Below are 15,100 nucleotides of genomic sequence, written 5' to 3'. Positions count from 1 at the left end.
TTAAAAATAACCCATCCCAACTTTATTTCTACCGGGTGACCCTTTTGGTCGCGCCGTAGACTATGGTGCGGCAGGTAGGCGCTGCTGCCGCGCCACATGCCTTAGCGCGGCAGCGCTACCACGCTGGTGTGGCACTAACTGGGCTAGATCCTCCTGCACCACATGCACTGGCGCGACAAGTCGCCTGGCACGACATCGCCCAGTATTGACAAGCACGCCAGCCCTTCCTCCTCTCTCCCTCCTCCCGAGCCACCTCCTTTGCTCGCCCCCCTCCCCAAATCCGGTGATTTGAGGTGGGAAAAGTGGGGGAATCGATCCCCGCGTTGTTGGGAAGGTATCCCCTACTTTTTTCTTTCTCGGAGGGTGTTTAGGTGAACTAGGTTTAGGATTTCATTTTGAAATTTTCATGATTTACAAGTTTGTTATGTAGTAATGGATGCTTACTTCATACTCAGTCGACTCTCTGCCTGCGATTTTAACATGTAGAAGTAGTTGCATGCATCGATTTATATAGTTATTGATGTATTTATGTAGTGTACATGGCATGTGTAGGTTTATTTGTCTAAATTGTCAAATTAATGTAGTTTAGTGTTATTGTTCGTAGTAAATGAGCTGTATTTTGTATTTTGTAGATGGATCATTTAGTTTGTATGTTTCATGGTGGAATTGTGAAAGAGAATGGGGAGTTTGAGAATATGAATGAGGTAGTGGAATTGTTCGATGCTCGTCCAAGTTTTAAAGATTTAGTTGACCGTGCAATGAGAAAGTATGGATGTGGAGTGGATGAGATGACATTGAGAGGCCGTTTTGATTGTGGGAAAGTTAGACCTCATTGCGTTCTTATGAACTTAGCATTCGAGTCTAATTGGAAGCAATACAAGGAGGTAGTTGAGCATGCAAATGTTGTATGTTTGGAGGTGGTAGTTGATATTTGTCCTAGGCCTAGCGCAAATGTTGCCTTGAGAGATGAAGTCTAGTTAGTGGTTGAGAATGGTACCCAAGAGTCAACAATTTCACAACATGGTTTAGGTGAAAGCCAATCTGATTTTGGCTTGGCCATTGCGAATGATGAATTTTCCAATGATATTTTTGAGCGGGAAGAAGCAAATATAGATGGTGATGACATATCTCTAGGTTCCAAAGATGATGACTTTGAGGAGGAGGATGGGGCAGAAGATGTTCAGGCCAACACACATGAAGATGTAGGAGTCAGAGATAGGCCTGAATGTGAGGAGGAGGAGTCACAAACTGAGGAGGATGAGTCTGAATCTGAGGAGGAGGAAACACAATCCGAGGAGGATGGGCTGCAGGTCAACACTACAACCGTGCATGATGTAGAGGACATTGATCGTGTGGATGAATGTTTTGATTACACCCTTAATGAGTTGCAGCTGTTGAAGGAATGTCATGTCGAACTCCCATCCGTTCTCTAAGCATGATCCACAAAGCCATATGTGAATCTACTATGGTGAATTCGGAAGGGATACCCTATAGTGAGAATCTAGTGATTAAGAAGGGAATGAAGTTCAACAGTTTTGAGAAGCTCAAGTTTTTGTTGGCCGACTATGCAGTGAGGTTACATAGGCCTTTCAGTGTAATTCACTCTGACAAGAACCTAAGGTATGATGTCATGTGCAAGCAAGGATGCACAGGACAATGGAGGATTACAAAAATTGTGCAACCTCATACTTGCCGTTCTTCTCAGCCGAAGCGAGTGCATGCCCAATGCACAGCTACGTACATTAGGCGACGCATCCTAGGTATTGTCCGCGCCGACAGCGAGACATAGGTGCCATCTCTCGTGGAGTCCATATTCGCCTTTAGTGGACACCGTGTCAAGTATTTAAAGGCATGGCGGGCGAAACAACACGCCATTGCACTGCTTTGGGGAGACTGGAAGGAATCATATGGTATGGTTCCTAGGGTCCTCATCGTTATGGCCTACTACAATCCTGGGATAAAATGGTTCCCTCACACGTCTGGCATGATGCAACCTGACAATGGTATTTTTAAGCACGTCCTCCAAAGGGTTTTTTGTTGCTTTCCACAATGTCGTGTGTCTTTCCAACATTGTCATCCTGTGATACTTGTTAACACTACATTCTTGACCGGGAAGTATAAGGGTACACTAATGATGGTTGTTGCTGTAGATCCGGAACAACAGCTTGTGCCTCTAACTTTTGCCTTGGCCGAGAGTGAGAACAACGACAGTTGGTCATGGTTCATGAAACTCATTTGCCGATACGTACTTAGACCATCACGGCAAGTATGTATGATCTCAAATCATCACTATGGCCTCCTAAATTGTGCGAACGACCACATGGATAGCTTTCCACCGCTTGTGCATAGGTGGTGCACGAAGCACTTTGCGCCAATATGTGGTGTCGCCAAAAGAATAAGGAAGTAATTGGAAAGTTGAAGGTTTTATGCATGGTACATACAGAGAAAGAATTTGATAAGAAGTTAGAAGACTTCGTGAAGGACTTGAATGATGAGGCTAAACAATGGTTGAAGGGTGAAATGGAGGATAAGGATAAATGGCTGCAGACTTTCGATGAGGAAGGGATGCGTTATGGTATTATGACCACAAACTATTCGGAATCCTTAAATAATATTTTCAAATGCATCCGAAGTAGACCCGCAGCCAGAATTATTGAGTACTCATTCCAAACATGCAACGCGTACTTTGTGGACAGATGGCAAAAGGCACGTGATCTGTTGAATGAAGGTCATAGGAATGGTAAGGTTGCAGATGACTATATATCAGATGCTGAGCTAAGGTCTGTTAACCAATTACCAGAATCGTACGGGTCAGAAAGAATGGTATATTGTGTAAGAGGTACTGGTAGTACTAACATTGGTTGTGAGAGCCATGGAGGGCGGAACTACAGAGTGGATCTCAACGAAGGTTCGTGCAGCTGCAAGGTTTTTCAACTGTTGCACCTTCCATGTTCACACTTGATTACAACTTGCAAGGCAAGAGGTCTTAATTTTGAAAGCCCTATGTACATGTCACCATTGTACTCTAGGAAGCACACCATTAAAATTTGGGAATCCAGCTTTGAATCTTACCTTGATCCGTCACAATGGCCGCCATATGAAGGCCTAGAGTACATGCCAAACTCCGAATTGAAGAGAGGCAAAATGGGTAGGAGGCAGAAGAAGCATTTGAGAGGCGACATGGATGAGTCGCATGGGAGGCTTTCAACAGATTATGGGACTGGCGATTTTGATGTGGACAAGTCAAAAAATTGTTGCTCCAAGTGCCACAAGTTCATTAGGAATTGTACATGCCGTAAGAAGATATGTAAGGGCAAGAAATTTAAGGGGAAAAAGAAAAGCAAGCGTTCTTCCAACCTAAGGGTAGTCGTTTGAGGTAGTAGCGTGCATGTTAAACATTTTAAGATGTAGTATACTTGTACTTATGCCTTATTGATAGTATATTTTTTTGTTACTCTACTAATCATGCAAAGAAGGTTATTACTAACGAGTTTTGTTTATTCTATTTCAGGATGGTGGATCTAGCCTACCCGCTCCTTGAGGCCGCGTACGACGTGAACCACCACGGCCACCTCCTCGTTAATCACCACGAGGCCGCGTAAGAAACTATGGCCGCACCAGGGGGAAGAGGCTGTGGGAAGAAGGGCCAAGGTGCCACTTCTGCCATTCCTACCATCACTTGGCCAGGTTCATTTGGCCCTACTGAGTATGATGAACCAGTTGATCACTTCCCTCTCAAAGGGAGGAGTTATTTCATTCTGCCTCACGTACTGAGGCCATATGATGATCGGAAGGATGCGTGGCCAGTTTGCCTCCATGGGGAGCCTTGTGTCGTGTAGATGTACAATGACTATGGGAAGGGCGGCCATCACTTCTTCAGGTGCCCTTATGGATTAGTGAGTACTCGTACCCTACATAATCATTCATTAATGTACTATGGTTACAACTAACAGCCTCATCAAAATTGTCTTGACGAGGGAAATTGCTGCTACGCCAAGTGGGTAGATCCTCCAATCCATGAGCACATGAAAGAGTACATCAAGTATTTGAAGTGTAAGATCTTTGACCTAAAGCAGAGGAACGAGACCCATGAAGCGGACGCTGAAACCAATGCATGGGTCATTAGCATCAAGGATGACCCAATATGTCCAGATCCATTCTGCAGGTGCGGTTTGTTGATGCCGGTTTTTGACACATGTCAGGGTTGGCGTCAAGAGGAGAAGAAAGTGGCTGATGCGATTAAACAAGACGCTATGGCTAAAGAAATCGACCGATGAAACTACAGTGTTCTGGCCAATTAGCTGATAAGATCAATGGGGACTGGCCAATTGGAAGCCAGAACAGCTCGACCGATATGGGTCTGAATGGGCCAAGACGGTAACAAGATGAATACAGGATTGGCCCATAGAGGATTGGATGGTGTTTGACTCCGATGCGAGTTGTATCCGTATGTAAATATTTGTTGCTTTGAATAAGACATAGAATATTAAGTCGTAATCGGTTAGGAAATGAGTTGTAACAGGGTATAAATAGGTGCCTCGTGAGGCTGGCAAAAGCATCTAAAAACATCAATACAAATCTACTTTTTTCACGCAACTTTACTTTCAAGTCGGCGACTTCGCCAAATCCTTTTCTTTTCACGAGTTCGTGCGAGTTGGTAGGGCTGTATCAACATGATTTCCAGCCAATTTGTAAGTTCCGCATTTCGAGTAATATCTAAGCTTTAACTTCGGGCGCATCGCTGTTGTTTCGTTTAGATTTATTCACTAGTTATCGATATTTGCTAGAATGATAGGTTTTGCCTGTTATTCTAATTTTTATCACCAGTTATCCAGCTTGAGGCACGAACTGTCGGCTATATCAACACATTGCTTATCATCATATAGCCGATTAGATCTGTTTCGAGTGTTGTCTCTGTAGCATTATTTAAGTTACTCTAGCAGTCCCTTTTTCATTTGCTATGTGATCATCGGCTGTCTCATAGCCGGTCATCCTTACATTACATCGGCCAATCCGCTGATACGTCTTTTGGAGTAGATCGGAAACTCAGCTAATTGAATCTCTGGAATTTGACATCTGTTCTTCCTTGTCAATCAACAGGTCAGATTGACTGGCACGTCGCGTGAACCGCACCAGAGCGATAACCCGAACAGGAGCTAAGCAGATCCTCCCGGATCGTGTGCTCGACGCAGGAGTCGGGTCCACTGTCCGATTTTTTTGCGTCAACACGGTTACCACATGAAGAAGAATAGGCCTTCTTATCCTCTATCGTCTGGTGGTGGTGGCTACTCACAAGGTGGACCGTCCCAATACTCCTAACAAAGTCAGTACTACTAGATGATACATCTATGATACTACAACCGGCTATTTTCCTTTACCAAAGACATGTTAGATTTAGTAAGGCTCAACATATTTACTAAACAAGGGAGCCACACATACCATTGCAAAATGTAATAAATTGTGTATGTCAAAGACAATGATGTCGGATGTTGCATGTGTTATCGTAGTGTCATGCAACAATACATACAACACCATTGCCTTTTCGTGTTTGTATGCAATGAAATCCGGGACTTTATTACTACCACATGCTACATATGTAGACTTTTCAGAGTCCGCTAGCCTTTTCAGGCCTCTCTAGACTTTTTAGTGCAACTCTAGCCTTTTCAGGGCCGCCTGCCTATTTCAGAGATCCTAGCTTTTTCAGGTGCATCTCTAGCCTTTTCAGTGCTTTGGCACATCAACTGGACAAACAATGTTTGCAATGCAAAATAAAATCCTGAACTTATCCAGAACTTAGTCTTGGGCCCCTTTAAAACCAAACTTTGCCTATATTCCAAAATCATCACCTAGTACAAGTAGAACATTGAATCCATGGCATGGATGCAAGGTTCCTTGGATCCACCTCCTCCCCATCCAAATCTAGATGTCAGCACTAAGGATTATTATGGAACCCATAATCCACTAACATGTGACTATTGGCCTACTTGCTGGCATGGTGAACAGGCGGTGGTTCAAGTTTATGAACTCTTTGGTGATGCCGGACGACATTTTTTCTGTTGCCCACACTTCAAGATTACATTCTTAACTCATCGATTATGTCTATTTTTCAAGAATTACATTCATTTGTTTAAACTTCTTGGGCAGATCAACGATTGCATGTTATAGATGGCTAGATGGAACCACATCTCCAAGAGTACATTTGTCATCTTCACCTAGTCAAACAACAATTGGAGAGGACAACATGTATAAACATCATCAGATAAATCAGTTGTTGCAAGAGAACATGCAGAAGGTTAACCAAGTGACCCATCTTCAACAAGAGAAGGACGAAATGACTGATTGCATCAGGCAACTTGAGGAACAACTACGGTACCTGGGAGAGGAACGTGAATCGACATTTCATGCCACCAATGGTACCTGGATGCCAGAACTATTGCGGGTAGTAGTCGTAGTTTATCTAAATTTAAGTACTTGTCTTTTATCATTTGGTTGTTCGTCATTTATTTATGTACTGCAAATGTTGTATCACCATTTGGTAGTTCGTCATCTATTTATGTACTGCGAGTATTGTATCACCATTTGGTAGTTCGTCATCTACTTATGTACTTTGAATGTTGTATCATCGATAATTAATATCTATAGTACCCATGGTTCAATGCAAGACAAATACAGAGCGAACTAGATCACATGGATACATAGATCTCACAAATAAACATAGTTCTCACAACTAATGAAATACAAGTACTAACTCAATGAACACATTCATCTAGTCGGAGTCACCTTCATATAGTAACTCATCATCACCCCACCCATATCTTCATCATCATCATCCCCTGCAATAACAACTCCCTTCCCTTTCTTGTCGACATTAGCATTATCTTGAAGCAGCTCTCTCACAAGTGCCTTGACCGCCTCCATCTGTGCCTCCTTTGCCATCTCTTCTTTTCTACCGTTGTACTTGTCACCCTTACCAAAGGCCATACCAAAAGGTAAGTCGGCAACAAGTGCTTTCATCGCTGCGCATCTTCTGCTCTTTCTTGTAACTCTTCCATTTGAATCCTTCTCTTCCTTGCCTCAACCTGCTGAAAATATTCTTCCCATGAACCCTTAAGGTATTTTGCATTTGGATCAACCACAAAACCTATGCGAGCTCGCTCCTCCCTCAACCTTTGTTTCTCCAACTCCCTCTCCTCCTCCAACTTCCTCTTCTTTTCTCTCCTCTCACATTCAGTTAGAGGCTATGGATACTTGGTTCTGTTCTGCCTCCAATACTTAATAAGAGTTTCCGATATATAAAGTCCTTTAGGCTCCACCTAAGTCTCGAGAACCATGTCTTGGTATATTTTCTCCCATAACAAGTCACTGTCAGGTATAGACACATCATACTAAGACCTAATCTTATCTCTCAAAGCTTTAGTTTCTCTTGACTTCCATGGTTCTGATGTACTACCTAACTCATGGCGACCATAAAAGCCTTCCCAATCGTATGTCCTTCCCTCCTTAAAAAAGTCTTCAAACTCAACAAAAAAAATGACACAAATCATCACAACAAAAAAATGTGAATAGTTCCTCACCCAATACTCGACATATGCATTGCCACAGAACCAACCATAGCCAAGCTCGGAGGACACCATACCTTGCGTAGCCAATATACCACACTTGCATCTATCACTAGGAAATGACTCACATGGCCATGGTGCCTTTATAGTCTCGAACTCCCGCACTTGCTCCTCCGTTGGCCACAACAGCTTAGGCCCATGGATGTACTCATTGAAATCACATAGTGACCATCCATCCTGCATATACTACATCTCAAAAAAAATACAAGTACGACTTGCAGAAGACCGAAACATTATGGTACAAAACGTACATGTGTCTTTAGCGAGCATCGGAAAAATGGAGTGAACTTAGGTGCAACCCCTATGTTAAGACGCATAAGCTTAGTAGCAACTCCACACTTGCATAAGGGACGACCCCTCACATGCCTGCAGACAACCTCCTGCTTCTCCTCTTCGGTCATTGGAGGTAGGTTTGGAGGAGGAGTAACCTAACGCCTGAACTGCTGGTATGGTTCAGGCTTCGTCATATCGTATGGGAATAGGTGGATCCTGAAATCATATTTCTAGTCCATCTATCCACTGAAAAAAATAACAAGGGCTTGCATGCATAGGATCAAACTTTCACTTGCACACATAGTAGGCCCTTCCGACGGTTAGGGTGCCTTAATTATTTCACCTCGGCTGGCACACCACATCTACAATTTGGGACCGGAAGGGCTGGAGGTACGAGAGCATCCGCATCCGACTCACTTGGATACTGCATATAGCCTATGCGCCACTTGTATTCATACCCGGTCGCTGATATTTTTTATACACCTACACAACAAGTGAGCAAACATGAATTTAGATTTTTGAACAATACCATTGTGTTGCCAACGAATAGGTCTAACCATTCATCTACATTGCATACCTCCAACTAAATCATTACCAAAATATCAAATCAAACATATGTTACATTTTCTAAACGTCAAATCCAGGGGCAGAACCATACCTAAAAGTGTACTGCAACTCCGATCTATCAACATGAACTTCCATTGCTTCAACATTCAACATCTTATCTTAACCCTAGCCTAGCCTAGTTAAAAATATATTTAAAAAAAGTTAAAATAAAAAAATCGACTTGGTACGAGCCAATACCCCCTTTAGGACCATCTCATTTTCTATCATTTGGTACGCTACCTACGGAAGAGTCCAACAAGGCCGCAGTAATAAACCTCATCGTTTAGCCGCTGATCCGATCTCCACCCATCGTCACCTCTCTTGGAAAAAAGTTGACGTGACGGGCAGGTCATGGCCTTCCTTGAAACGCATCCCCCTCTATCTCTTCCAGCAGCGCGTCGGCCAGCCAGTCAGGCGGCGGCATGATCGCAGCCGGGGAATCGTCAACCCGCTTTCCTCTTAAGCCTGCAGATAAAGGGCAAAGCTGACAGCCCCAGGTCGTCGGCCGGACGCCCGGGCCGGCTGGGTCTGGCCGGGTCTCTCTCAGCAGCCCGCAGGCACTAGCGGCTGTCGCCGCGACTACCCGGCCGCGGCTGGCTGCCCCGCCGGCCGGGCCCCCCCTCTTCTTTCCTCCGATCCATCTCTCGTCCCGTCCGATCGCTCCGTTTCGTTCGCCGCCGCTTGCTCGCTCCGGTTGTTTTGCAGGGCCCCTGATCCGCGCCCGGCTGACAATCATGGAGCTCCCTTTTCCGCACCGTGTGTCTCTCTTGTGCTAATAAAGCAGGCCGCAGCAGCTTTCGTCGCTGCCACCTTTCTTTCTTTCTTTCTTTCTTTTCCCGGGCGAGTGAGTGATGAACGATGAGTGGTCGCCTCTCGGGCCGGTCCATCCGTGCCCTGCTGCACGAAGACGACTCGGCGAGCCAGCGAGCGAGGTGTAAAAGATATGAGATCCTGTTGCCGAGTGTACAGCGTCGACGACGTACGGACGTAGATGGACACGTCGGTGTGGCACGTACCGGTGCGTGTACGGAAGGGACATGGAATGTGTGTGTACGGTTGGTGGAGAGGAAGCACAAGGTGTTGGACTAGGCGACTAGCCATGGCCTAAGCAGGCTAGAAAACCTTTGGAAACTTTGACTGAACTTTAGAATTCGTACATTCGCGAGATCGACGACGGGTTGCTTCAGGGTTTCAGGCGCACGATCGATCCATCTTTTCCAAGGCTTTTACCCGCTGGGTCTGGGGGATGCAGGTGCCGGAGAAAGATTTGCCGTGTCCGGCTGGCCATTGCGTCCACATGAGCAAAGCTGTCAGCTCCCTGCCGTCTTGTTACTGTCCTTGCACTGCAGGGTTAGGAATATATGCTCTCTGGAGACGCGATCAGATCAGATCAGGGATCAGACGCACGCGTGAATGTGAATAGCAAGTACATGCGTGATTTTACAACAGAGGGGTGGAAAAGAAAGGAAAGCAAGAATCGCTGGATCGGGGCAGGGGGGCCATGCCGCGTCCTGGTCATGGAGCTGAATGCCGCTCGACCGATTGATGTGTGCGAGCAGAAGCGTTGACCTTGCCCTCGCAGCTAAGCTATAGCTAGCCCTACGTTAGGTGAGGCCGATGGCCGATGGTTAGCACATCAAACACCACCGGAGGAATATGCATGCACGACATTGGCAGCCGCACACAAGCTGACAAACGCTAGAGGGAGAGATAGAATAGAACTGATTCAGGAAGATATGGCTGCTGCTGCTTCAGCTTTACCGTGTCCCTAAAGAGTGAAGAACTCAAGCTCGTAGGGTTCATAGCATAGGGTAGTCCATGCCAAAGCAGGCTAGCAACAGCAGCTCGAAAACGCAGGCGGATCATTACCTAGTACAGCAACAGGCCAGTTCCATTCCAGTGAGAAGAATTAAGCACAGGCTGACGCCGACGTTGACACGCTGTCGAGCCGTGCCTGGCCGGTAGCTCTCCTTCAGGATGATGGGGAGGCCCAGCATCTCTTTCTTTCTCGTCAGATGCTCCAAAGCGGCGCGGGAATATTCAAGGCCGGCTAGGCGACAAGGGCAAGCGGCGCGAGGGGGGGATTATTATTTCGGTGCTCGGCGGGCGAGGGCGAGGGAGATCAACCGGGGGGGTTGACGCCTGACGCCCCCGAGAGCGACGGCGCAGCAGACGGGATGATCAACGGCGAGGCCACCACCACCACCACTTTTCTCATTCGCCTCTGTTCAGACTTCCAGACGGTGCAACAATTGCAAACAAATCTGGCTAGTTTCAGGCCGAAGTCAGAGGACCGATTCGTCCTGCAGCCTCGAGGACTCGTTCGTTCAAGCTGCTGCTTTCGTTTCCTTTCTTTTTCAAGAAACCTTTTCCAGCGTTTTTCGATGAAGCATAGAGAAAGCTCATCCACACAGAGATTTCTCCACTGATACGCTATGAACCAGTGCCAGAGACTAATGAGAGAAACACAGCGTACACATGCGCATCGGGAATTTTGCAGGGAATACGTACGTACTGGTCTGAAAGAAAAACCGAAAAAAAGGGCCTAAATATCTTTGCTAGGCACACCTGAGCCCTGTGATCTGCAGTTTTGCAGGTGGTTGCTGCTCGTCGCGCCCCATGCGGTTTGCGAAAGTGCACGTCCTTTTCTGACAGCTTCATAACACTTTGGGGTGCAGCTAAGATGTGTTCGCCCTTTGTTTCCTTTTATCCCTTTTTAGGTTGGTAGGGACAGCGATATATATAGGAGAGAGAGACACCGCACGCATGATTTGCACTCTCCTCCCAGACTAGCTAGCAGCGGCAGTAGCCCGTCGAGGCACCCACCACGGTGTGCTCCCAATCCCATGCACTTTACTTGGAACCGCCGGCATGCATGTGGCTCGCAAGTAACCAACCAAGCAGAGGGCGCACGTGTGTAGCCAGCCGTTCGCCCAGGTTTCCTCGCCTGTCTTGTCTCTTGCATTTGCTCCCTTGTGAAAGTTTTTTTCCCAGATCAACAGCCGATGAGAGGAACGTGGGGTTCAAACCCTCCTTTAATACCGGATCAATTAACTGGTACTAAAGGAGTATTAAAAAATAAAAAAAATCCGTCGACCGGAGCCCCGGCCGCACCCACTGCCGTCCTGCCCGAACACCGGAGCCCCGGCCGCACAACACATGAGTCCCGTACCGAAGAGAGGGAGGGAGGGAGGCAGGGAAGCGGCGTTCTTACGCTGCTCAGCCACCGTCACCGCCCCTCAGCCTGCCGGTTGCCGCCGCCGACGGATCTGAGGGAGAGGTGGCCGCTATTCCAAGATCCACACGCTCCTTGCTCCACCACGCCCTACTGACGCTCCACCGCCACGCCCTCCCACCGGAGTTCGGCCGCTCCTTGCTCCGCCGTGCCCTCTCTTCTTGCCTCTGCTGCTCCTCGGCACATGGAAGAGGTAAGAGGCGAGCGGAGGGGGAGGAGAGGGGTAGTGATGGGATCTGTGTGCGGGAGGGGGAGAGGATTCAGCTGGAGAGAGAGAGGGGGATTCGGCGGGGAGAAGAAAAGAGAGGTGTGGGTGAGAGGATAAGGGGACGAGCCGATAAGTGTGGGGAGGGGGGTGAGCGTGGGGTGAGAGAGAGGGGGGCTAATGCATGAGAGGAGGTTGCGATCTAGTACCGGGTGAAACCTCCACCCGGTACTAAAGGCTGTCAGGCACATTAGTACCGGGTGAAGCCTCCACTCGGTACTAGAGGGGGTTACGAGGGGCTCCTCGAGGACTAACCGTTAGGTTTGATACTAATGCTCTCATTAGTACCGGATCAAAATGCAACTGGTACTGAGTCTCAAGATGAATACTAAATTTTCCAGCAGTGGGAGAGCCTGAACGAAAGCTATGGCGCACCGTTTACAGCTCTGTTTCTGAGCTAACAGGTGTGCAGCTTTAACCCTGGGAAAAAGAGACGGTTATCTGCCTAGCTGGCGATCGTATTGGAGCCCGGCAACTTGTTCCTGTCACCATTTTCTTCTAGAGAGCGTCGGATGCATTTGTCTGGATTTAAGGTTTTGCGTAAAGTTTTATCCTTTTGCCGTTTCGGTTTTATGGCACATGCATCTATCTCTATCCTATCACGTAATTATTCTCTACCCTATTCATTTGACCATGCCTGGATAGCAGGTGGGCAAAAAGGCAAAGAGTTGGCATTACATTTAGAGCAAGAGCTTAACAAGTTAACATTGAGTGAAGGAATAGGGCGTTAGTCTTTCACCTGCAATGCATAGTCAAAACTCGGTAAAAGTCAGGCCAGGCACACTATTGAGGAATGGTATGTGCATACAAGAACCCAAATGGCACAAGTTTCCCACACAAGTTACGCTACCGATGACGCAAAGTTACCAAACTGAATTATTTCTACATCTACATGCACGCCTCAACACCGTATATATAGCTCAGTAGTCACTGGTAGCACCACTTCTTTGACAATCTTTACTCGTCAAGTAAAGTAGCACGGTCCCTACAACTATGGCAAAAGAAGGCTTACACACCGTACAGCCATACCATTTCCGACCACCAAAAGGCCACCGACCTTCAGTTTTTTTAGTCACCCGGCCCTTGACTAAACAATCCCTTCGGGATCATCATGCCAATCAGAGCAAACGCTTTACCCTTTCTTTAAACATCTCCTCGCCCGTCGATCAGATAAGGATCAGGACCGGTCTCCTACATTTCGAGACACAGGAAAGGATAGCTTACTTATAGCCAGATTTATATATTTACATCTCTCGAGCATAGTCAGTCCTACGTGCCTTTTGGCCCATGTCCGTTGCCCGTGACGCGCGACGTGACGCTGCGAGAGCGCCAATGCATCCCACACCCACGCCGCCCATCCATCGGAGGGAGAGGGAGGACCGGAGGAGCCTGGCCGTGCGAGCGTGCGTGCGTGCGTGGTGTGACTGATGAGATGGTTGTAACCATGGCCACTGGCGCGTGCGTCATGGCCAGACGGGCAGGGCGGAGACCGGGCAAGGCAGGCCAGTTCGAACCTTCCCTTCAGCCACGGTGTCAGCAGAGAGACCTCGGCGCCTCTGACCGGCCGGTGACGGGGGGCAGGGCACCGCGCTTTGACACGGACGTCGTCGCCGGAGCAGGCTCTTGCAGAATCCGGGAGAAAAATATTGGGGCGCTCCATATCCATCCGTGAATCCATATCGCGTCCGGCCTGGGATTTCCGAGTCCCGATGCAAAAGATATGTGAGCGCGGTATATTATTATATAATGGCACGATGATTGGTGTGTGTCACTAAGGATGTCATGTACATGTAACAATGTATACTCTATGTTCCTAGTGTAGTGGTTTTTTATTGGGAGATTAGCATATGCGTGCCGTCACTGTTCGCGTGAAAGGTGTGTCCGGTTCCTTGTGGTCCATGACAAACGAAAGAGATGAGGAAAGGTTCGTTCGTACTGGGTGTCGATACACACACACACAAAAAAAAAAGAGAGAGGCTCTTGTACGGTGCTGAATCTTTTTTACGACGGTCGAGTGAGAATAATTGAGCCGGTAATTGGTGCTTACATGTGGGGCTATCGCGTGCGTGCATGGCAAGGAAGCTTCACTGAAACTGATAGTTGGACATGGTCATCGTTTATACTCTATAGCTACTACTCGAGCTAGACGGTCACTTTTCTCTCGCAGCACAAGTTTCTCTTGCAGGCAGCACGAGTGTCAAAAACATCCCTGCGATAAACAATGGGAGACATGCCTAAATGTGGCTAGTTTATCCAACGCCAATCCCAACGTACGCCGCGCGCCATGTGCTCCAAGAGGGACATCATCGAGACGTGACAAAGATCAAGTACTGGAACCAGATGGAAAGTACCATTAATCAAATGCAACGTGGTTTGGTATGCGCACAGGGAGAGGGATGAGAATCCAACCCAATCATATCATCCTTTCTCAAGGGAGTTGCTTGCGTCCACACGCCTCGCTACGCTATTTCTCCCCGCGCGGCGCCGGTGATTGGCACCGGCCGGCCGATCGATCTCGCGGCCTCCTTTGATGATCAACAAAATCCAACGGCTCGGTCGGCGAGGACCCGGTCCGCGCGCGGGCGCTGCTGCCCTTTGCCCCTGGCCCGTGCATGCACGCGAGCCTCATGCGCGCTGGTCCATGCCGGTGTCGCGAGCGCACACGGCACCCCGCGCACCAACCCCCGCCCGCCCGGCCGGCCTCGCCGCCGCCTCGCGCGCCGGCCGCCGTCGTCATCGCGCGATCATGACGAGGAGAGACGCGAGCGCATGCACAGCGCACCGAGCGCTTTCACGTAGCCTGACTCAGCCACTCAGGTAGTAGTCAGGTCGCAAACAAGCGCAGGCCATGGGACGAAGGCGATCGAGATATTGCATCCGGGTTGTGATTTTGACAGTCCCGGGAAAGTGACAGGTCGCGGCTACTACTACCAGTAGACAGTAGTATAATTCTACGTGAATTAATTGAGTGCTTAGACTCGAGACGACTTGCATTGGTTGCTCGAAACTACGACTTCATCTCTAAAAGCTAGGGGCACGCGGGGAAGGAAGAGCGAGCCCTGCCATGTCATTATCACAGCGGGAAACAATGGCACTGGAGAA

Source organism: Setaria viridis, chromosome 5 (genome assembly GCF_005286985.2).
Source record: "Setaria viridis chromosome 5, Setaria_viridis_v4.0, whole genome shotgun sequence".
NCBI classification, from domain to species: domain Eukaryota; kingdom Viridiplantae; phylum Streptophyta; class Magnoliopsida; order Poales; family Poaceae; genus Setaria; species Setaria viridis.
This window is presented reverse-complemented; position numbering follows the sequence as displayed.